General features: G+C 39.2%; 1 protein-coding gene across 4 annotated transcripts in view; it reads right to left on the bottom strand.

Annotated features, from left to right (window-relative positions):
- The window catches only part of Strn3 (striatin 3), an 83,741-nt gene that overhangs the window by 54,658 nt on the left and 3,307 nt on the right, over positions 1-25,776 (bottom strand). The gene's annotated exons all lie outside the window — the stretch shown is intronic.

Raw genomic sequence — 25,776 nt, forward strand, 5'->3', positions numbered from 1 at the left:
CTGTTTAAAAGTGAAAAAATGATACTAAAAACAAGTAGATCATGGGGTAGAGCTAAGGACAACAAATAAAGCAGCCACAAGTAAATGAAAAAAAGAAGAAAATTAAATGACTACACATCAAAGTATATGATTCACATAAACATAAATTAGCCAATAATATCTACAAAAAAAAAACACAAAATCATATTCACAAAGATATTTCAGAACAATGAGAAACTTCAAATTACAGTAACATCTCAAAGCACCTTTCTTGAAACAATTAAAATTATAATTTGTTTTTGAGACAGGGTTTTATTTTGAAGACCAATCTGACACTGAACTCATTTGCCTGCCTCTGCCTCCAAAGTGCAGGGATTACAGCTGTGCACTGACATGCCCTGTCAAAAACATGCTTTTATTACACATTTCCATCCTACCATCCCAGTCCAAATGTGTTTCAACTCTTGAAACTAATTTTAGAGTATGATAAATAGTTTAAGTTCAGCTGTCATTTGTTTTGTGACATCATTATATAAAGTTTTTTCTTCTTTAAAAAAATTATTTCAAAGATGTGGGGGAGGCAGAGGCAGACAGTTCTCTACGAGTTCAAGGCCAGCCTGATCTACACAGCAAGTTCCAGGACAACCAGAGCCATAAAGTGAGACCCGTTTTGCCTGCATGTGTGTCGATGCACTATGTGCACCCTATGGAGTGAGCATCGGAATCCCAGCAAACCGCAGCTCCAGATGGTTGGGAGCTGTCATGTAGGTACTGAGAGGCTGAACCCCAGTCCTCCGAAGAACAGCCCCTGCTCAGATCCGCTCGGCCATTGTTCCAGGCCCACCCGGAGCACTTTCTTTTCTAAAGTGGATGATGAGGACGAAATGAAGACCCTCATGCTTGCAAGACAAGCATCTTACAAACAGCACTACCTCCCTAGGCCTATAATGTTTTTCTTAATTGCTTTATGCCATCTGCTGATGATTTTTAATCTGGTAGTATCAATCAATACAGGGACAGAAAAATATTTCAATGAAACTCAACAGAAAGCCCACAAACTAACCCAAAGATGATACTGCAAAACACTAGGAGTTCTAGCACTCGGGAGGCAGAGCCAGGTGGAGTTTGAGGCCAGCCTGGTCCAACCAAGCAAGGCCAGAACAGCCAAGGCTATACAGAGAAACCCTGTCTCAAAAAACAAACATCAAACAAAAAAATTGCTCAACAGGGGCTGAGAGGTGGCTCAGCAGTTAAAGAGCATTTTTTGTTCTTACAGAGGACCTGGGTTCAATTCTTGGCACCTGTATGGCAGCTCACAACCATCTGTAATTCTAGCTCCAGAGGATCTGCTGCCTTTGGCTTCCACAGGCACCAGGGCTCACATGGGGCATCACACATGTAAGCAAACACACATGCACATAAATAAAAATAATATAACCTTTTAATAAATATAAAGATGCAAAAACTGGACTGGCATTGATCTCCTGCCTCTAATTCCAGCATAGAAGGCAGCAGAGACAGCCGATCCCCTGAACAAGCTAACTGTGGGTTCAATAAAGACCCTACCTCAATGAGTCATGTGGAGAGTCACTAAGAAAAACTCCTAATTTCATCCCCAGGCCTCTATATGCATGAGCATGCATGTGGCTTAGGCACCCATACACACACTAAGTATTTCTTTTAAGAAAAAAATATTTAGGAATTAAAACAAAGCAAAAACTTTGCACTTTCACTGGTGAAAGAAATTACAGAGGATATAAATACATCCTGTGTCCATGCAACAAAATGTTAATAGTTAAAAATGCCATTACCACCCAAAGTGATCTACAATTATGTTTTATGTACCTTATGTACACACAATTGGTAATTTTTCTTTGTTTATTTCTTTGGAGGCACTGTCTCACTATATAACCCTGCCTAGTCTAGAACTCTCTATCTAGACCTGGCTGGCCTCAAACTCAAGAGTGCTCAAATTAAAAGTGTCCATCACCATGCCCAACCTTAGAGTTCTTAACTCTTTATTATTTATACAGTGTTCTGCCTGCATGTATGCATACACACCAGCAGAGGGCACCAGATCTTACACAGGGTTATGAGCTACCATATGGCTGCTGGGAATTGAACTCAGGAAGGTTGGAAGAACCTCTGAGCCATCTCCCCAACCCAGTTCATAACTCTTAAAAGCTGGCCTGTGCTACATGATGAATTTCAGGCTTCCTGAAGCTAAGTATCAAGACCTGCCTCAACAAGCTAAAATGGGGGAAGGGCATCCTACAATGGAATGTGTGGTTGTTACAAAGAAGGTAAGTCGTCCCATTTCTTTCTACCTTGAGTGCTGAAGTTGAATCCAAGGCTTCACATTTGCTAGGGAAGTACTCTACTGAGTTATATTCCCAACAGAAAAACATTTTCTGAACACCAGGAAATTTCTTTCTTTCTTTCCTTCATTCATTCTTTTATATTTTTAAAACCTGCTGAGGTCAGTTGATGTTTTTAACTACTCTGATGTGAAGAGTATAAAGGTAAACCAGGAATATAAGTGCATGCCTTTAATCCCAGCACTGAGTTTGAGGCCAGCCTGGTTCACACAGTTCCAGGACAGACAGGGCTACATAGAGAGATCCTGTCTCAAGCAAAGCAGAAAGGGAAGTAGTTAACTTCAACTCATTACCAAAACAAAAACATACAAACTTGTTTTCATCTATCCAATTTTGGTTGATAACTCAACATCTGTAACCGTAATTCACATATCTCCTAAATTTATTCAACATTAAACATCTGATTTTCAAAGAATTATTTAGTATTTGCTGATGTAGGACAACAACCACTAGAGGTCACTAGCATAAAACTTTCAATAATGAGTCAAGCAGGATCCTTCTAAATGATTCACAATTAAACAGATGCTTTGCTAAAACAATTCCATGATATTCAGGTAACATTCTGACATATAAAGTGAACCTCTCTCTCTCACACACGTATATACACATATATATTATGGATATCCTACAAGGGCTGAAAAAGATGGTTTAATGGTTAAAGAGAACTTGTAATGAAATTGTGAAAACTGTAGAGTTGGAGCCAACACCCATGTTACAAGCCAGGCAGACTGTGCATGCCTGTAATCCCAGCTCTAAGGAGGCAGAGACAGGAGGATTGTTTCCAGCCTACCACAGAAAACCCAAGGTTTCAGAAGAGATCCTGCCTCAAAGTAATAGTTGGAGAAAAAGGAGGGCACCTCACCCCCTCGTCTCTACCCTCTTAGTGTGCACACACTTGAGTGCATACACACACAATAAATAACAATACAAAAGATTCAAAACTTAGGCTGGTTGTGGTGGTTTATGTCAGTAATACATGCTGACGAGGCAAAGGCACAGACTACCAGGTTGAGGCTGGCTAGACACACATACAAATACAGAACTACTTTTGTTGTTTTGTTTTATAAAACAGAGTTTCTCTGTGTAGCCTTGGCTGTCCTGGACTCACTTTGTAGACCAGGCTGGCCTCGAACTCACAGAGATCTGCCTGCCTCTGCCTCCTCCAGTGCTGGGATTACAGAAGGATCACCACCATGCCAAGCTCAAATATAGAAATACTTTAATTAGCAGATTCACCGTAGCAATAGGGTTTTTTTTTAAACTACCATAAATGATTTATTCCAAAAATCAGTATACTAAAGCAGAACATATAAACCTTTGTATAAAGTAATTACCCTGTAATAAAAGTTAATGTTCAACTCAAAGGGTAGATACTCTATTTTTACCTTTTCAAAAAATACATAAACTTATATTCAATAGCTCACAAAGTTTTCATTAAAATATTTTCCAATTTTATTGATGGAAAAGAGAAACACTAAGAAAAACATAAAAAAGCAAGTAAAATTTGAATCTTTTTGGTGTTGTTTCTCTTTTTTAAATGTATTTAATTTTTATTTTATGTGCACTAGTGTGAAGGTGTCAGATCCCTTGGAATAGGCGTTATAGACAGTTGTGAGCTGCCATGTGGGTGCTCAGAATTGAACCCGAGTCCTTCAGAAAGGCAGGCAGCGCTCTTAACCACTAAGCCATCTCTCCAACCCCTTGTTGTTTCTTGAGACAGGGTTTCTTTGTGTCCCCCTGGCTGTCTGAGAACTCACTCACTTTGTAGACCAGGCTGGGCTCAAACTCAAGGGCTCTGCCTGCCTCTGCCTTCTGAGTGCTGGCTGGGACTAAAGGCTACCACTGCCCGGCTTCACTCTTATTTTTTTAAACCCTTCTCTTTAAAACAAGGTTTAATGAACGATCAAAAACATCAGTATCCTTTGTGGCCAGTGATTCAGAGCAGAGTCTCTTCCAGAGAATGCAACTTCAGTTTCCAGCACCCATGTTGGACAACAGGCCCTAGGAGAGCCAAATTCTTCTGGCCTCTGGAAACCTGCACTCTGTACACATACATCTGTCAGCACAGTATTAAAAATAAAATAAATCAAAGTACCATCAGCCTCTAAAATCCTAACTTGACTATAACTGAATAATGGATTTCCTTTCTCTTTCGGAAGTAGGGTCTCACAATTATAGCCTTGGCTGGTCTGGAACAAGATAAGAGAGTAAAAATAAATTCATTCTGTCTGGGAATGGTATAATCTCTTCTCTCAAGAAACTAAGATGGGGGCTGGAAAGATGGCTCAGTGATTAAGAGCACTGTATGCTCTTCCAAAGGAGCTGGTTTCAACTCCCACCATCCACATGGCAGCTCACAACTGTCTGTAACCCCAATTCCAAGAGCTTGGACACTTTGACACTGATAAATTTAAAAAGAAAAAGAATATTAAAAAAAGAAAAAAGAAAGAAAAAGAGAAAGAAACCAAGATGGAAGCATGCTGAGTTCAAGGCCAACCCAGGGTATAAAAAAGGTCTGTCACCAATAAACAATAATACACAAAAAGGAGAGATTAACTTCAAATTTTATAATAGAAACAAGATTACAAATACTAATTCTAAAATCAAAATAATAGATTGGATTCATTATTCTTCTCAAACTTCAAAAAACACTTGCTGATACACAGCTGTAATCCCAGCACTTGGGAGGCAGAGGCCAGTCTGGTGTACAAAGTGAGTTCCAGGACAGCCACAGCTACACAGAGAAACCTTATCTCAAAAACAAACTAACAAACAAACAAAAAGAAAAATCAACATTTAAAGTAGCAACTGACCAAACCAGATACCTAAATTGTTAAAAATCTTGATACTCTGAGTGTGAGAAAACGGCATTCAGCTAACGTAATATGACTTTCACTATTAATGGTTACATCCTTCCACTAAGACCTTAAAACTTGATGTGTTCTAAAAATTATAGGGCATATTTCACATACAGTATTATGTAACATCTTGTTTTAATGCAAACTGTGGCATTAATATAGACGCATGCATGCTTCTTTAAAAAGTGTATATTTATTACAAGTAAATGATTATCAACAGCTTTGTCACTTCAAGTAAGGCTTGCCCCTTCAGGCTTAACAAAAATCTTGTAAATTTTAATTTTTTTAAATTTTAGAATAGATAATAAAGTAATAACCACCTATATTTGTTAAACATGTATGAATAAGTCTCATTTATGTCTTATAAATAAACCTATTAGTTGGTATTATTTTTCCCAACTTTCTTTACAGAAGAGTTCAGGGAAGTTACACTGTTAAGAAATTCTCTTGCTTTTCACAAAAGAAACAGTGGGAACACTAAGATCTGAATCTAGACACCCTGAGTTTAGAGAACACTCTTTTGCTTATGGAACTATAAAGTATCTATGAATAGCAAGGAAAGAAAATCAGCTGGAAAGATTAAGAGTTGGCAATTTCATGACAGGATGAATTACACTTGCATCTAAGAGCCAACATTAACTTCATTCCTGAATTAGAATTGTTTTAAGATTTGTTTTGTGTGCACAAGGGGACAGGGACCATGTACGCCACTGCATACACATGAAGGTCAGAAGGACACTTGTGGGACTTGGTTCTCCCCTTCCACCATGTGGGTTGCAGGTATACAACCCATGTCATCAGCCATGGCAGCAAGCCCCGGAATTTCAACTCTTAATATTAACACGCTCCAAGTCAGTGTGCAAAACGACCTGAATTAGCAAACAGAATAAATACTTGCCAGCCCAATTTCAGACCAAAATATTGGAATCAAATCCTCATTTCACTATTCCTTAAATTAGATGAATGCAACTAGAATGTAAGTTCAAATAAAGTATGAATTTTCTATCTTTTGTTCACTGATACAGTATTATACAAAACAAATACTTGGCATACATGAAAATAGGTTTCAAAGATACGATGCTATGTGTATATGTAGCTGTGTGCAGACACATGTGTGGTGCAGATGTCAGAAGGCGGCACTGGATCTCCTGCAACACCAGCTACAGGTGATTTTGAATTGCTCAAAATGAATAATAAAAACTGATTTGGGGTCCTCTGAAAAGCAGTTAAGTGCTCTTAACAATTTAGCCACCCCTTCAGTTCCCATTTTTGTTGTTTTTAAGACAGGATCAAGAGCCCAAGCTGACCTCAAACCCAATGCATAGCTAAGGATGACCTTGAACTTCTTATTGTATCTGTGTAGTAGCACAGGGCTTCCACTCATGTATGCTGAGCAAGCCAGCACTCTATATCAATGGAGGTATATCCTCAGATAATCTTACCTTCTTCCTGTTGAGCACTAGTTTGCTCAACTGTAAAATAGGGAATACTATTACATATACAATTCATTTTTATAAGTTGTTTTTTAGTTTTATGCATTTTTTATGTGTATGGATGCCAAGCCAAAGGTAATCAGAAGAGGGTGTGAGATCCCCTAGTAATTGAACCTGAGTCCTCTGGAAAAGGAGCCAGTGCTCTTAACCACTGAGCTGTCTCTCCAGACCTCCAGCTCAATTTCTTAATCTTAGCCTAGAATTATTTATTTTATCTTTGATATTTTACTTTAAAATAAGGCAAAGTTGTTTATATAATTAAAAGAGATTTCATTTGGCCCAAGTAAGTATGTTTGTAATTTCAGACACTTTACTACTCCATTGTATACTAATTCAGAACACTAACAACCAAAATTAAGAATATATTTAAAATATGTGAATCTGAACTATATGTGAAAGAACTATAGATTTTAGAAGCCAGCTATTTCTACTTAAATTTTGTGCTACAGTATATAAAATCCAATCAATATTTACCCATGTAACCTAATTTAGAAATTCCCAAGGGGATTAAAATACCTGAGCACAACCTCTATACTGAACCGTAAGTAAATAAAGAAATGGGCCATGATGATGTACCTCTGTAATCACAACGATAGGAAGGGTGAGACAGGAGTATCAGAAATTTTAGTTCTTGTCTACATAAAGGCTAACCAGAGCTACAAAACAAACCCTGAAAAACAATGTCTCTCACTTGATACACAACCATCACAACTACAGATACCCTAGGCTTTAAGCCTCTAAAATTCCATAACCTCTTCCCACAAGAATGGCAATAAATAAATAAATAAATAAAATTTTATTCCTTCTCACAAAAAATTACAAGAATTTAAACTTAATAAAGTCACTGTCTTAGTTACTATAAGACATAGTGACCAAGGCAACTTATAAAACAATGCGTTTAATTTGGGCTTACGGATGGTGCAGGAATAATTATGAGCTTACATTTTGATCTGAAAGTAGGGACAGCACCAGCAATATTTATAAAACCTCAAAGCCAGCACATGTTTTTAATCTCAGCACTCAAGGAGGCAGAGGCAGGTGGATCTCTTTAAGTGGGAGGCCAGCCTAGTTTACAAAGTGAGTCCAGAACAGCCCTGGCTATTCAAATCACTAACCAGTAACTAATTAAAACTGCTTAGAAATCCTAAACATTTATGGAGTACACTGTTCTCTTGACAACTGATCTGTGAGTTCAAGGCAGGCCAGCGATACACAGAGAAACCCTGTCTGGAAAAACAAAAAGTGGAGTCTAACTCAGAGTCATAAGCTTGGGAGTCTAAATCACAGAAAGCAGTCTGTTCCAGTTCAAGTTACAGAACAGCATCATAAAGTCTCTCCTCCAGACCCAGCCTGGCACTCTGCAATACACAATACCCACAAGCCAGACTCTGATCACCCTCAATTTGAAAGAATATCCTCATCTTTAATACAACAGCATGCATACCAAGAGAAAGATCTAGACCTGGCATTAAAAGCAACCTTCCTCATGGCAGTCCAGGGATTTCAGAAAATCCAGCTTTAAAATAAAGAGGTAGTTTAGCTGGAGAGATGGCTCACTGGCTCTACTGGGCTGCTCTTCAGAGTGTGGATCAGAGGGAGGAGGAAGCAACGGAATTGAAGTACAAGAGACAAGAAAACAAGATTTAGCTCAAAGTGGTGGTGCAACCCCTTAATCACAGCGCTTGGTGGGGAGGGGAGGTCCTCAAGAGGCAGGGGGTTCAAGGGCCAGCCTGGTCTACCTAGAGAGTTTCAGGACAGCCAGAGCTACACAGAAAAACCCTGCCTCAAAGTTCAGACAGACAGATGCCACCATGATTTACAAACAGATGGTAGATTCCAATTCATATTCCAGTACTAACATTTAGAATTGACCTTGGGCAAATTATTCTGGTATATTGGTATAATACCAATATTCAGAAAACATAGGAGTATATGTACCATTATAATAGATGAGTGGATTTGGAGCCAGGAATGGTAATGCACACCATAATCTCAGAACCTGAAGGCAGAGGCAGGAGGAGCAAAGTAGGGCCAGTTTCAACTATACAGCAAGTTGGACACCAGTTTGAGGCACATGAGGAAAGAGAAGAGGAAAAAGAAGAACAGGGGAGGATAATGCGGAACTGGAAAGGGAAGGAAGAAAGAAGGAAGAACAGAAATGGAAGAAAAGAGGAAAATATAGGTATGAGGGACTCCTGCACAAACTTTTTTTCTGGGCCAATGAACCAAGAAATAATGAGAAATACAGCAAACCTGAGTGTAAGAGCTCTAGATAAACATTGTGCATGCAGGTGTTAGGACTCATAAAAGGGTATCCAGAGTTGATAAGAGGTCCTTCAACTTACAAATAAGATCACAGGATATAGTGTTTAAAAAGTAAGAGACAGTATAATCAATCTGCCTACAATTGACAGAGCATGGGCAATCCCACTTGTAACTGTACCTAGAAAAGGAAAGGCATGTAAATCCAGCTTTAAAATAAAGAGGTGGTTTAGCTGGAGAGATGGCTCACTGACTTTACTGGGCTGCTCTTCCAGAGGATCAGAGTTCCATTCCTAGCACACACACGGTGGCTCCCAACCTTCTTCTATAACTATAACCCCAGAGGATTCAATTCCTGTTTCTGGCCTCTAGGCACTGCACACAGGGTGCACAGTCACACATGCAAAACAAACACCAATATACATAAAATAAATTAAAGAAACCATAAGTCTACTTTTAAGGAACTGTCACATCACAAATTTACAGTTCTACCAATGGTGCACAAATGTCCCAATTTCCACACCTTTACCAACACTTCTTTTTTGTCAGGATAAGGGTTTGAACTCTTGGGCCTTACACATGGTGGGAAAATACTCTACCAATGAGGTATATATACCCAAAATTGCCAAGGTTGGCCTGGAGGCCAAGGAGGCCTTTTGCCTCTCCTTCCTAAGAAAACTGGATTATATACTTTTTTTTCTCTTCACTTCCTGAATAAAATAAACTTCTAGCCATTTGCCATTCTTGCATTTCACTAAATCTAGTAAATGCAGCACAGCCTTTTCTACTCTACACGAAATTCTACCACTTGACATACTCTTCACATGAAAACTTAGCAGTGCTTTTCTCTGAGAATAGATTTTCAAACCTACACGTATAAACTAGCTAGTCCTGTGTGAAATTCCTTTAGTATAATATTTGTTAACGTGTGCAAATCTACTTACTATGTTTATGACTAGGTTGCAATCAGTAAGGGTAGAGAATGGTATTGGCCTTCTGTACATTGTATCTTTAAAGTCTTAGCTACGGGAAATCTCATTAAGTAATAGTTGAAAATATAAACACTGGTCTTAATATTATTAAATGAACTATCATTTCTAAGGAACTCTTAATGATACAGAGTTAAACATGTTATTATACTCAGCTGGCTTAAAAATCAGTAAATTAAACAAAATCTTACCATTTTTTTTTAAGTTTTGTTTGTTTGTTTGTTTGGTTTTGGTTTTGAGGCACTGTTTCTCTGTATAGTCCCAGACCTTCTGGGACTTGCTCTGTAGACCAGGTTGGCCTCAAAGTCAGAGCTCCACCTACCTCTGCCTTCTCAGTGCTGGGAATAAGGGCATGCAACACCACCTCTGGCTAAGATTTGAAAAACAACCAAATTCTACGTGTGGAGGCATGCGCATCTGAGTGTGGGTGTCCGTGGAAGCCCAAAGAGTGTGTCATATCTCTTAGAGCTGGAGTTACAAGTGGATACACCTACTGTGGGTACTGAGAAAGGAATTTGGGTTCTCTGTAAGAGCAGCAAGTGCTCTTAAGCTTCCTAAACCACTCATTATTTTTCTTTTTAAATTTGTATAGAATTGTGTATTTTATTTTTACTTGTATGAGTGGTTTGCTCCAATGTGTCTGTGTACAGGTATGCTTAGTGGCCCAGGAGGACCTGGAACTAGAGTTATGGACAGTTATGAGCCACCGTGTAAGTGCTGTTAAGTCCGTCAATCAAAGAACAACTCTCTCCTGCCATAGTGATCTGGGGATCCCTTCTTAAAATAGTCATCTCTCTAGCTCCTTCTGTAAAATACAACTACAATGTAATCCAACAACCGACCTCTTGCTTAATCCCAACTGAAAACCACTCTCAGACATGTGCACAAGTTCACAGCAGTGTTCTGAAAAGCTGAGAAGCAAGCTGGGCATGCTTGATCCCAGCACTGGGAGAGGCAGAGGCAGGTGCATCACTGTGAGTTTGGGGCTAGCCTGGTCTACAAAGCGAGTCCAGAACAGCCAAGGCTACACAGAGAAACCCTGTCTTGAAAAAACAAACAAAGAAAAAGCTAAGAAGTAGAAACAATCCAAATTTCTAGCAACAAATTAACAAACAAGCAAAAAGTCATATAATTACAATAGAATATTATTCCATGTTAAAATGAAATTATGGGCCAGTACGGCAGCACAGGTCTGTGATGCTGGTGCTTAAAAGGAAAAAGGATCAAAAGTTTAAGGCCATGTTCAGCTATATAGTCAGTTTCATGAGAATCTGTCTGGAACACACAGACAGGCACAAACGCACAGACACACACACAAACGAACAAGAGAAATCAGTAAATAAAAGGAAAATTTGGCATATGACATGCAATGTAAGGTTAAACCTTGAAGACAGTGTAAGTGGGGGGAAAAGCGGAAGAAAAATATTGTGTCATCCCACTTGTAAGATGTATCTAGAGTGGTCAGATTGTGCAAATCTGTGCACACTAAAAGAATTCAGAATCAGAAGTAAAATGAGAAATGGCAGGAGCTGGAGGAAACAAAGAAACATTCTGGAGACTGGTTGTGTAACAGGATGAAATACTTAATCCCACTGAACTGCATATTAGAATGGTGGTAAGTTTTAACAGGTTACAAGGGCATACATATTCCTGGAGATGTAAGAGAATCAGGAGTGCAAGGCCAAACTGGGCTTCACGGACAGATCCTGTCTCAGAAAGCAAAAACAAACCATAAGATGATTCTTCTAATGTTGGAATATAACTCATGACAAAACATGTAATTTTTCTGTCTTTTATCATAAATTATTCCATGTTAGAAATAATTTCAACTTCACTTAACATTTACCTAAAAAAAACCTTTACTATTATCCTTAATATGAGTCTTCAACAATCGAAGTACTATTACTTCACATGAACATTAAGTACAAATGTAAATTGATGCAAACAACTGTAATGACACAGGTGACCTGCAGTTCAGACAATCCACCACTGAAATGTTGACATAATTCTACAACACACTCAATCTTCTTGCTTATATTGATTCTGCCAGCAAATGGTGAAGAGTTTCCATTACCCGGTAACTCATAATCATTAGAAGTTTCCAAAGTTAACTGTGAAATCATCTTCCTAGAAAGTTAAAAATAAATCAGATCCATCTGTCCAAAATTCTATCCCTCTAGAAACTACTTGTTGTTACTAAAGTATCTACATACTGTTTAACTCTGTTCCTAGGAACAAGATGATTCCAAAAGCCAATTTTAAAAATTGCTCAGTTTTAGAAATCTAATAATCTTTTCTTAGCAATTCTAGAAAACCAAGTGAAGACACTGATACTAATCCAAGGACACTAGTCTGGACGTCTAGACATATATTTGAATTCCTCCTTGTCACTGACTAGCTTTATAAATACCTATTAGCTTTGTTCTTAGCTTCTTCAGTTGTTAAATGTGAAGGCTGAATTGGATGTCTTTAAGATATGCTAACTATAGGGCTAGAAAGATGGCGTAGGGAGTACTACCAAGCCTGCCGCCAGAGTTTGGTCCCTGGAACCCTATGATGGAAAGAAAGAACCGATTCCCATAGACTGTCTTTTGTCTCTCTGCCTTTTCTTTAAACCCCCCCCCACACACATTGTACATACATTAATTAGTTGATTAATTAATTTGGAAAAGGACTTGGTAAAGAACTAGAAAACACATAATTTCAGGGATGCAAGATTAGAAACTTTTACTAACTTACTAGTTCCTTTATTCTTTTACCACCTTAACCACACTAAACCAATTATACAAAGAAGCCAGTAACCACATACAACAACAAAAATAGAAAAGTAGTTTAGAAAACAGGTAAATAATCACAAGAAAGGAAATAAACTTGACTTCCAGAGTTGATGTTATTAAAATATTATTTAAACGAACCCCCCCAAATGTGGAACTAAGCATATAGTAGAGAGTGTTTGCTATAGGTTCAATCTCCAGCAACACAAATGAAACAAACAAAAAATTACTAAATATGAAGCTAAAAGTATAACATGAACCAAGTATCATTAAGCAAAGGAGAAAGCAAAATAACTAAGCACACTCTCCAAGAAGGTTCAAACATTGATCTTAGCAGGTATCTCAATGACATTTCTATTGTTATGATAAAGCATCATGACCAAAAGAAACTTGGGAGAAAAGGGTTTATTTCAGGTTATAGTGTATAGCCCATCATCCATGATGGAAGTCAGGGCAGGAATTCAAGGCAGGAAGCTGGAGGCAGAAACTGAAGCAGAGGCCATGGAAAAGTAAGCCTGCTTACTGGCTTGCTTGGCTGGCTTTCTTAAACACCTCCCCAGGGATCCCATAATGGGCTGGCCCTATCACAGCAGCCATTAACAAAGAAAGTGCCCTCTAGGCTTGCCTACAAGCCAATCAATCTTATCTTCTCCGTCAACCTTGGACCAGGTTAACATAAAAACCAACCAGGACATGAGGTTGACTTTAATATTTTTTTAACTGACCAATTAAAAAAAAAAATTCTAGAACTGCAATTCTAGAGCATCTGGAGGGATGTCATCACAAAGGATGATGATTTCAATCTCTGGAACACACATGGTTAAAGCAGAGAACCAAGTTCCACAAGTTGTCCTCTGCCTTCCACATGCATGTTATTGCATTCACACATAATGTACACACGCAGACACACACACACACACACACACACACGTAAACTTTTACTTTAAAAGAAGAATTGTAGACTTGTGACACCGAGACTGGTCCATTAGTAGAATGCTAACCTGGCATGTACACAGAGCCCTAGCTTGGCCCCTACTGCATAAACTGGGTGTGGCGGTGCATGCCTAGAATGTCAGCAGTGGATGTAGAAGCAAGAGCATCAGAAGTCCAAGGCTACCAGCTACACAGTGAGCTCCAGTGCAACCTGAAAAAATAAAAAAGGAAGAGAGGAGACAATTTGAAATGTTGTACTTGAGTGAAGAAAACATTAAGCCAAAGAAATCTGTGACACACTATTAGATAAGGCAATATATAAATAATGAGAATAAAGAAAAGATATGGCCGAATGTTGGAGTGACTTTCCTTCACACTGTGTGAAGGTGTGTCTTGTATTTTCAGTTGTTGACTGCTATAGGTAGACACGTGCTAGCATAGCAGGAACTTGGTATGGTCATTTCTATGTCCCATCACCAGCCTTATATTTGTGAATGCTCATCCTTCCACAACTACTCAGATGCTTGAAAGTCAGACAGCTCTCTAAGTCTAGGTGTAATTTAAAAGATGTTCTGGTGTTGTCTTACTGCTATTAGTTTATTATAAAGAGCTGAGAGACTGCCTTAGCAAAAGGCCTATGCTTTAAACTATGTAGAAGACTGGGCCATTATTTATACTGCTGGCGGGGCCAAGAACAGCACCTGCTATAGCAGAATAATTATTTGAAGAAGCCAGCAATTTTCCTAAATATGGTGAAAAACAACTGCTCAATGAATTACAAATAGAATAGATTCAGAGATTAACATCATGTCACACCATAGTCCAACTGTCAAAAGTCAACAGAAAAGAGAAAATCATGAAAACATCCAAAGAAAAGTGACTCATCACAGTTTAATTTCCACTGGAAAGGATGAAGGAAGTGCTATGATAAATTCAAAGAGCTGAAAGAAAAAGACTTTCTACTTACCCAGAGAAGATTCAAGCCCTGGCTTAATATGAAAAAGACTGCCTAGGACTGGAGAGATGGCTGCACGAAGAAAGGGGACCAGACTTCAATCCCCAGAACTCACATCACCATGGAATAAGAAAACAGATTCCATAAAGCTGGGCTCTGATCTGGGCTGCACCCAATACACACATATACTGTGCACACACATAATAATAAAAGAAAAACTGGCCAGGTGGTAGTAGTGTACACCTTTAATCCCAACCCTAGGGACTCGGGGGGGCAGGCAAAATTCTGTGAGTTCAAGGACAGACTTTTCTACAAAATGAATTCCAGGACAGCCACAGCTACACAGAGTAACCCTGTCTTGAAAAAAAAAAAAAAAAAAAAAAGGAAGGGGGAAAATTAAAGACTCCCTATATCCAACACTGGTAAATAGGAAATGAAGATGAGTTTACTGGTATACCAATAATCTGAATACTTGGGAGGTGGGAAGAGATGATGGTTAATCTGAGGCCAAACAGGTTATTTATTAAATAAACAGGTTATTTATTAAATAAACTCAAGGTCAGTCTAGACAATTTAGTGAAAACTCCATTTCAATAAAGTGAAAAGAGAGTTGAACTAATGCTGTGATTTAGGAAACAAGTTCATTTATCAGTAACTAAAAATCTGCATTGGTCGGGCATACACAGAACACATAAATTGTACAAGAATAGCACAAAGAAGGAAATAAAGCTTTATAGGAACATTTTATATTCTATTTTAATTAAGCTGGTATTAATTGAAGCTGGATTGCTACAAATTAAAGTATGGATGTAATCTCTAGGACAACCACAAAGAAAATTATATATGCATGTCATCATGGTTATTCACACCTGCAATCCCAGCACCTGGAAACCTAACGCAAGAGGGCTACCATGAGCTCAAAGCTATCTAGGCTACATACTAAATTCAAACGCAGCTTGAACTACATAGAGATTTCCAGGCTAGTCTGGGCTACATAGAAAAGACTCTAGTTCAATAAAGGGAAGACGGGGAAGGGGGCTGAACAGATGGCTCAGTGGTTAAGAGCACTGGCGGTTCTTCTAGGACCTTGGTTCAATTTCCAGCACCCACATGGCAGCTTACAAGTGTCTGTAACTCCAGAGGCTCCAACACCCTCACAAAGATATACATGCAGGCAAAACACCAATGCATATGACATAAAAATTAATGAGAGAGAGACGAGATGAGCAGTGGTAACTCACACCTTTAATCCCAGCAATCAGGAGTCAGAGGCAGGTGTGTTGTAGAAAACTGGTTATTAATGTTTACTATTAATCCAGATTAAGACAGTTTTTTATTTAACTGCTATCATATCAATAAAAGACACAGGTACCTGTTAAGATTTTTTTTTTAATGTTGTTGTTTTGTTTGCATATATGTCTGTGTGAGTATGTCCGGTTCCCTGGAACTGGAGGTACAGACAATTGTGAGCTGCCATGTGGGTATTGAGAATTGGTCCCGGGTCCTCTGGAAGAACACTCAATGCTCTAAACCACTGAGCCATCTCTCTAGCCTACCTGTTAGATTTTTAATAGGCCTTAAACTCTGGAGCTGGGCAGAAACTAACCCCTTAACCACCTTTTATCTCCCAGGCCCACATACCATATCATGCTCTAATCACTTCTATGTTGGCTACTTCCCATCCATAATCCCATAAATACTTGCACATGCTTTCCATCTGGGCTGCTTCTCTCCACTCACACAGATCCCCAGGGCAAGCTCCTCCTAGCCATGTGCTTCTCTCCACATTAACCCATGGCACACTGCTTTCTTTCTTCCTCTTCTCCAATCTCCTCTCCCCCTCTGTGATATTGTCTTCCAAGCCCAACAACCTTGGCTCTGCCTACCTCACTTCTACCCTGCTCCATTGGAGGCATTTATTTAGCCAATCACGGATGATTTGGAGGCAAGGTTACAATCATCACTTTGGTTACACTCGGGTTTGCTCATGGAACAGTATGAATCTGGGGTGAGGGGCAATCAATTAACATCTGAGTACAAAGCACCAAACCATGCTGTAACACTGGTGGATCTGATCTCAAGGCCAGCCTGATCTACAGAGAGAGTTCCAGGACAGCCAGGGCTACACAGAGAAACCGTGTCTCAAAAACAGAGAGACAAAAGAAGATGGGCTACAGAGATGACCTGATGGTTAAGAGCACAGGAACTTTCTAGCACCCATGACAGCTCACAACTGTAACTCAAATTCCAGGAGATCCAAGAAACCTCTTCTAGACTCCTCAGGTACCAAACACACATGTGGTACACAGGCATAGATGCAGCAAAACACACATAAAATAAATAATATGAATAAATTAAAAAATTAATAAAGCTTTCCTTAAACAAATACAAAGAATACTAACAAGTCAGACATAGTGGCATACTTTTAATCCCAGTGCTCTGAGGCAGAGGCAGGCAGTTTGAAGCCAGTCTGGTCTACATAGTAGTTACAGGTGAGCCAGGGCTACAGGGTGAGACCATCCCGGCACTCCAGAAGGCAGAAGCAGACAGATCCCCGAGTTCGAGGCCAGGCTAGTCTACAGATCCAGCAGTGCTACAGAGAAAGCCTGTCTTGAAAAAAAATAAAAACAAACAAAATCCCAAAAAGAATACTAAAAAGAAAGTGGGCTAGAGATGCAGATCATTTACTTGTCTAGCATACTTGAAAATCCTCAATTTAACCTGCAGCACTACAACACACACACGGACAGTTTGCTTTCCTTATTGTTTCATGACAAAATGTTTTTTCAACAATGACTATATAAACAAGACTAATGAGGTAATCTATGCCTGCAACCCCGGAACTAAGGAGGTTAAAGTAAAAAGACTATAAAAGGCCATACGAAGTTACATAAGGAAACTGTCACTTAAGACAGAAAGAACCAGGGAAGTGGCACACTTCCATTTTTCTCAATACTTGGGAGGTTCAGGCTGAATTCAAGGTCAGCTATGTATAACAAGACCCTAGCTTCTTAGAACTTCCTCCTGGGGGCTGGAGAGATGGCTCAGAGGTTAAGAGCACTGACTGTTCTTCCGAAGGTCCTGAATTCTACTCCCAGCAACCTGATAAGGAAATCTGGTATAAATAATAAATAGTTCTTAAAAAAAAAAAAAAAAAACTTCCTCCCACAAAAGGAAGAAATAGAAAAAAGAAAGAAATCATCTGATGCTGGTGGTGATGACAGCACACGCCTTTAATTCCAGTAAACCCAGCACAGGCAGGGTTTGGTCTCTGAGTTTGAGGCCAGCCTAGTCTAAGAGTGAGTTCCTGAACTGCCAGAGCTACACAGAGGAAACCCTGTCTAAAACAATCCCTCCCCAGCTTAAAAAAAAAAAAAAAAAAGAAAGAAAAGAAAAAAGGTAAGGAAAGGAAAGAAAAACTGGAGATTAATGGTGATAAAAACAAACATCTATTTCGCTGTTTACTCAGTCATTTTTAGTGAGTAAGGAAAAGGAATGTGGGTCACCAACAACCTCATCACCCAAAAGGATTGTTTTCTTTTCCTTTAATCTTTTTTGAGATATGGTCTCATGTATTCCAGCCTATCGTAAAACTCACTATGTAGCTGAGTCTCCTGTCTCCATTTTTCTAGTGCTAAAATTACAGGCCTAGGTGGCATCACACTCAATTTATGAGGCAGAGAAGACTGAGTCCAGGGCTTTGAAATCATAGACAAGTACTTTACTAACTCAGCTCTACCCAGCTACAAAATTGCAAATGCTATTTTCCTGAATGTACTTTTTCTTGCATAGAGTGGCAGTACTAACAAGAGGATCTATGCTCTCACAAATGCTAGGCTAGGGCTTTACCCCTAAGCTACATACAGCCCCCGCTCTTTTTCCATGTTTGTTTTTTAACACACTTGATTTATAGCACATAACATGGAACATTTTCAGTTAAGTACCCACCTGCTCCTCATTAAGCACTTCAAAAAAGTTACTCATTTTGAAGGGAGAAAAGTAAGCTCTTGTGTTAAGCCTAAAGAGATTCATTCAATTGTAGTTGAGATTTCTCTGACACTCCATTTCTCAGACATACGTAATTTTACATGGAAGATTGGTGTCATCCCAAACTACTACTGATACCTTATCTCCATCCTGTGGCCCTTCCTAGTAAACACCACTAACATTACAGCTTAATGCTCTTAGCAACCTTTACTCATTCAACAATTATGTAGCAAACACCCATATAATGTGCCAGGTCCTTCCTCTCACAGGATATAAAAGAAATAAAACAGCCATCCTTTCAAGGAGTTTATAACCAATCCACTGGAGAAAACTTAAAACTACAAATGTTATGACCTGTCAGAAAGGAATAACAAAAGGCAACAATATGTACAAACTACCAAGACACAAATACAGGTGTTCCAGAATCTTGGTTCCCGGTTCCCACTTGTTTGAATGAGAATGGCCCATGAACTCGTATTTGCTTGCCTAGCCCCAGCTAGTAAACTGTTTGGAAGAACTAGATGCGGCCTTGTTAGGGAGTGTGGTGTTGAAGGACATGGACCACTGGGAACGGGCTTTGGAGTCTCAACAGTCTACACCAGGCCTGGTGGTGTCTGCCTGTGTCTGTCTCCTCTGGTCCTGCCTCCCCCGCGCTCCCCCCCTCCCCAGATCAGGATGTAGCTCTAGGCTACTTTTCTGTGTATGAAGCCAAGTTCCCCACCATGATGGTAACAGAGTAACTGAAACCATAAACAAGCCCCCAATTAAACAGTTTCTTTCTTAAGAGTTGCCACGGTCATGGTGTCTCTTCACAGAATTGAATAGTGACTAAGACTCTACTCTTGGCCCCTTTTTAAATATGTAAGCTTATGTATGTCCAGTTCAGTTTTAATAGTCCTGGGAAAAAAGTCCTGTAAGAAACGCAGATATGGTGGCACTCAACTGTAACCCCAGCACTTTGCAAGCCCTCTAAGGCAAAATTTTATGGAAGTTCAACACCAACCCAGAGTGCACAACAAATACCAGGCCAGCCTAGTGAAACCCTAATGCAAGAATTAAATAAAACCAAAATCTAGGCCACTATAAAAGTTTTACTATTTGGCCATTTTACTAATGGCCAGAAGAGGGCCTGGGATCCCCTAGAAGTAGAGTTACAGGTGGTTATGACCACCAGATTATGGGCGCTGGGGACCAAACACAGGTGCCCCGCACGAGCAGTAAGCACTCAACAGGTGAGCCATCTCTCCAGTCCCACCATTTACAATTTAATGGAACCAAAACATGGATGCCATATCAAAGAGAAGGCATCTATGACCCCTATTTTAGATCAAATTTAAATGCAAACCACAATAAAATATACAATATAAAAAGTTTTCAAATCTAAAAAGATTAAATAAACTTAGAGCTAGGCTAGTTGGATTTTCTAGCCATGATGAGATACACTTCGTCTTTATCTGTCTATCATACTGACTCAAAGTCTCATCTGTATGAGGTAAGTGCTCTATCTACTCCTAACCTACACCTCTAGGCCTAAATTTTAAGTTTTTTACAACTGCTAATAATCATAAGAAAAGGGCAATACAATGGAGTTTATTCTGAAACACCAAGGCTAGTTACTCATACTTTCAAAAACAAAGCTAAATGCATTTTGTGAAAATTAAACAACTGTCTAGCAATAGTGGCCTAGTTAAATCAATAGTGAAATACCACACCACAGCTGTAAGAAAAAAGCGAAGGACTATTCTATACTCCATTAGTAGGTTAGGAACAATCTTCACAACAGGTATTAAACAGAATAAAAAAACATGACATAGCCTTCCTACCTACTGTAACAAAAGAAAATATATTCACATTTACTTATTATGCACCCACAAACAGAAACACAGACAGAGACAGGCATCCTACCAAGAGAAGAAGCTACCAAGGTGGAGCTCAGAGTCCAAGACTGTGGTTAAGAGCACTGACTGCTCTTACAGAAGACTTGGTTCAAATCCCAGCACCCACATGGCAGTCACAGCAGCTCACAACTTGTTTATAACTCCAAGATGTGACACTCTTACATAGACATACATTTGGGCAAAACACCAATGCACATAGAAGTAAATAAATTTCAAAAAGATTAAAAAAAAAAAAAAGACCAGGCTGATGAAGGAGGGTAGAAAGGCAGGGGAAATCTTGGGGACAGACATGAGTAGGGAAAGTAGCCCTTGACCCTGAAAATCCAACAGAAGCATCTTAATAACAAAAGAAAATTCTAGCACAATTACCAGGTACAGCTTTTCTCCTTTTCCAGCCGTAAACCTGAAATGTTTTAGGAATCTCAACAAAGTATGTCATTTACAGAGACAAGCACTTCAAGCCCTTGAGTAGCCAGTGGCTTCTGCTGGCACCTCCAGAGCTACCTCAGTGTATCTCATCTACCAAACAAGGGGAAAAGGTGGGAAAAGGTTTCCTAGAATTTTTTGAGATGTAACTTGAAAGCCAGCAAAATGGTATGTATGTCTAATGCTAAGACTCTTAATTGCTAAATCTCCCTTGAGCAGAGCCTGCACCTAGGCTTGGAAGTCTTGGGTGTGTCTTTCTTCTGAGCACCTTTCTCTTAATGGTCACACTTAAGCCTCTATTACACTACCTGATAAAATCTGCATCTCTTTACTATACTATATATTTCTAGTCTTGAAATTCTTTCAGTGTCAAAGCCAGGAGCTCAGGCTTGGCCTAAAGTCTAGAAGAGTTCAAGCGGCAGAGGAAGCAGCTGAAGCTCTGAGTCTGCCCCTCACTTCTAACAGACTTAATTTTGAACAACACATCACCTATTCAAAAGTTCAAAATTTCTGTTTGTGTTTGTTTTTACTTTGTTGTTACTGGAAGCAGGTCTCATGTTGCTCTAGCCTCCAACGTGCTAAAGAACTGAGGATGATCTTGAGCTTCTGATCCTCCTGCTTCCACTTCCCAAATAAAGCATCCATGTGTGGCATCATTTACAGAGTTCAAATTCCTTCACCACAGCTGGGCAGCAGTGATGCACACTTTTAAGCCTATCACTTAGGAGGCAGGCAGATCTCCAAAGTTCCAGGCCAGCCTGGTAGACACAGTAAGTTCAAGATAGCCAGGGATAAACAAAGAAACTTTGTCCCGAAAAGTCAAAAACAAACAAAGAAAACATTTTTACAAAATCTGTTTTAAGATGGCCCAAGATGTTACTACCCACCTGCCCTTTTGTCTCTTAGACCTGACCATCAATCCCTGTTTACAATTCTTTGCTGCTTGGGTGGTTCCAGTGAATATGAGGTATTTACTAATCAAGAACAACTCAGCGGCTCCGGGTATTACTGTCTACTAATTAATCTTGAGCAAATGTTTCACCTTCTGTTTCTTTCTCTCTAAAATAGAGATGACAGCTTACCTGTGACAGAATTGGTGTGTAAATTAGTGATTCTAACCTAGAGAAAGCATTCATTCATTCACATGTAATTTTTTTATCTAAGGAATTAAATACAATAAATTTCACTTAAACCCATCAAAAAGTTCTACCACACTTGTGGAGGTTTGAATGGGCCCCACAGGTTCATATGCTTCAATGTTTCCTACCCCACTGTGTGTGTGAGTCTGTATTCAAACACATACATACTCTCCCACACACGGTCAGAGAACAAGTTACAGCAGCCTGTCCTCGCCTCTTGGGTGAGCCCAGAGAGTTAACTCAGGCCATCATCAGTCCTGGCACAGAGTGCTTTACCAGCTGAGCCATCTCCCTGACACTTGTCTAATTTCTTGAACAAAGATGACCAAGAGATAGAGATGTCCCAGACACAATGTGGATACTGATTCAAAGGAACACCAAGATAACTAAATTGGAAATCTAAACAACAAATATAGATTTGATTAAAAAAAAATCAAGGAATTGATATTCTATCTCAACAATATAGTAGTCATATTGCAACTGTGTTTAATAGCCCTTATCTATCTTTAAATATATATACTGCTGGCCTTATTTTGTTTGTAACAAGCCCTCCCTCTGTTGCCCAGGTTAGCCTAGAACGCACTGGCTTACTAGGCTGGTCTCAAATTAACAAATTATCTCAGCCTCCCAAGTGTTAGGATTATAGGCTTGAGTCAACACAGGCTTTATACTAAAATGCCATGGGTGAAATTACATGGTTCTAAGACCTGCATCAAAATAACACGAGATGAGGGCAAATGGATAGAGAAAATTAAAACAAGACTCATCAGGTAAAAGGTTACATAGCTCAGTTGGCAGAGTGCTTATCCGGCATGCACAAAGCCCTAGGTTCCATCCCCAGAACCACATAATAACCAGGCATAGTGTTACACTCCTATTATCCCAATATTATCAGAAATTCAAGACGACCCTTCTCTATACAGTGAGACAAGCCAGCCTGGAATACAAGAGACCATGTCTCAGACAGAAAGAGACTGATCTTAAGGGGTTATTCAAGATGAATAACAAGCATTTGTGAAAAATCACAAAACTATTTTTAAGTACTTATTTAAAACCTTCCACAATAAAACACAAAAGCAAAGATATAACAATCTAATTGTATTTTCAATATAAAGGATAAACTTAAAAGACAGGCAGCAGATAGAAGAAAATGTATGAGATTACAATAGAGAATTCAGGCAAGAAGAGCCCTATGAACAAAGAGTGCAGTACTATTATAATGAAACACAGAGTAAATCAGATTATTTCCATAGGTTAGTGGTCAGACTCCACAGCCTATCCAGGCAAAATCTCCTTACCCTCTTGCTTTTTAAGCCAAGAGATCCATATCACTGTATATGCAAAAGGACTATAAGCCACTCAAATTAAAAATCAGTGAGATAAAATTTATTTTAGGATGAGCCTGTTTTAGATGGCCCTTTTAATCATCTTAGTCTAGTTTTCCTATTGTCAATAGCCTCTTTCCAGCTTCAGGAATGTCTACTAATGTTGCTTCTCCCAGATGCAATGTTCTTAATACAATTCAGTATTTTTTAAACTTAAGATTTAAAGAGGCAAGATTTCTGCAAGAATTAAATGAACAGTGGAGCACACAGCTCAGGTAGAATTCTTGCCTAAGCCTTGGGGCCTTAGGTTGGACTCATGATATGGTACAATCCTGTTTGCACCTTTAATTCCAGCACTGGGGAGGTGGAAGGAGGAGGGTAAATTCAAGGTCATCCTTAGCTACCTAAAGAAGAGAGGCCAACCTAGGATACATGAGACCTAATTTTAAATAAATAAACAAACAAATAAATAAATAAATAGGGTTATGGATATATTGAAGAATTTAATATACAGAGTTTGTGGGGGAATCACAAGACTGTACTGGAAGTACTCAATAAATATTAAATAGTAACTGAAAACTCATACAAGTTTCAATTTCATTTATTTTCTCAGTCTCCTTTAATTTGCACTTAAAGCTTTTTAGTCTCTTCAAAACAAGCTCCCTAAGGGTAAAGTCTTCATTTCATACACAATTGTATACCTAGCAAGTTGCCTAAAGTAGCACACATTTACTGAATAAATAACTTTGAAAAAAAAAAAAGAAAACAGTGACATTCAAGAGACTAAATAGACTCTGGAAAAGACTCATTGACTAAAGAGTAGAATAACATTCATTTATGGTACAGGTGTAGTGTGGTTTACAAGAGAATAGGGACACAAAATCAGCTAAATCAGTAACTGGTTGATATAGAAAAGTTAGTCAGAAAATTTACAAATAAGTCTGGAAGCTAATGAATGGCCCCAGGTCTAAATCCCAGTTCTGCTTTCTGCTGTCTCCAGGTACATATTTGAGCACATTACTTAAACTCTGGTGAGCCCATTATTTCAAAGTCAGAAATTTAAAAAGCAGCCAATTCCACCAACCTCACAACGTCACAAACCTGTGGCCCTGGAATAACACATAGTAAATAAATTGGACTTATGGCCCTGGAGATGGCTCAGAGGGTAAGGACATCTACCTGCTGCTAGGCCTGCTGACCCAGCTCAATCCCTGGATCCACATGGCCCTCTAACCTCCAAACACATGCTATGCCCATGCACAAGCACACAAAATAGTCAAAATGTAACAAAACTTTACAGTAAAAAATATAATGAACAAGACAATTTAGAACCTCAGATTGAGAAACAAATAAAATAAAGTATTACAAAAAGTGGATTGGGCTTGGTGGTGCCCTATACTATTCCTTTTACTGAAAAAGGTTATTCATGAAGATCGCCATTAATTGAGGTTACCCTGGGCTAAACAGTTGAGCTCACCACCCAGGGATACATAACAAGACTGTCACAAAAACAAGCAGAAGTGATGATGCAGATGAGAGGAAAGAAATGATAGAGGGGATGCCAAAGAAGAGTCTGTTATTTGAGACAGTCTGTATATAGCTCTGGTTGGCCTGGAACTCAAGACAGGTCCACCTGCATTTGCCTGCCTGGTTCTGGGAACTAAGATGCACTCCAACCCAAACAGCGTATAAAGCCACAGCATGTGGACATCTGAAGTTCCTGGGGGAAAAGAGGGGCACAATGTTCATTCTACCATGTTCCTAAGAAACATGACTATGGACCAAGCTTAACAGGTAAATACAAGAGAATAAAACAACTCTAGAGCTAGCAAGGTGGCTAAGGGCTGAAGAAGCTTGCCAACCTGACAACCGAGTTGGGTCCCCAGGACAAACTGTGTGCTGTGGGAGATCACAAACTACAGACACACTACACAGCACACACAGGCTCAGGATTCAATCTCCAGCACAGCAAAAAATGTGTGTTCACACTTCAGTCCCTGCTATCTGGGAGGCTGAGCCTGGGAATCACTTAAACCCAGGAGTTAAAGTCTAGCCTGGACAACATTACAAGATACTGTCCAAAATGGTGGGGGGTGGGGAGATGGATTGATTAGTGCGCTCAGAACTACACATAAATGGTTTCAGTTGTCTTGTTTTTTAAAAGGTTAACAAATAATTTTAAATTTACAGCTTAAATACAACACATACATGACTACACATACATTAAACATATAAAAGTTTAAGTTCGTACTTCAGAAGCAGTCTTAATTAAAGACTAATAGCAGCTGGGAGCAGTGGCACACACCTCTAATCTCAGCACTCTAGGAGGCAGAGGCAGGCAGACCTCTGCGAGTTTGAGGCCAGCCTGGTCTACAAAGCA

This window comes from Meriones unguiculatus, chromosome 7 (genome assembly GCF_030254825.1).
Source record: "Meriones unguiculatus strain TT.TT164.6M chromosome 7, Bangor_MerUng_6.1, whole genome shotgun sequence".
In the NCBI taxonomy this organism is placed as follows: Eukaryota; Metazoa; Chordata; class Mammalia; order Rodentia; family Muridae; genus Meriones; species Meriones unguiculatus.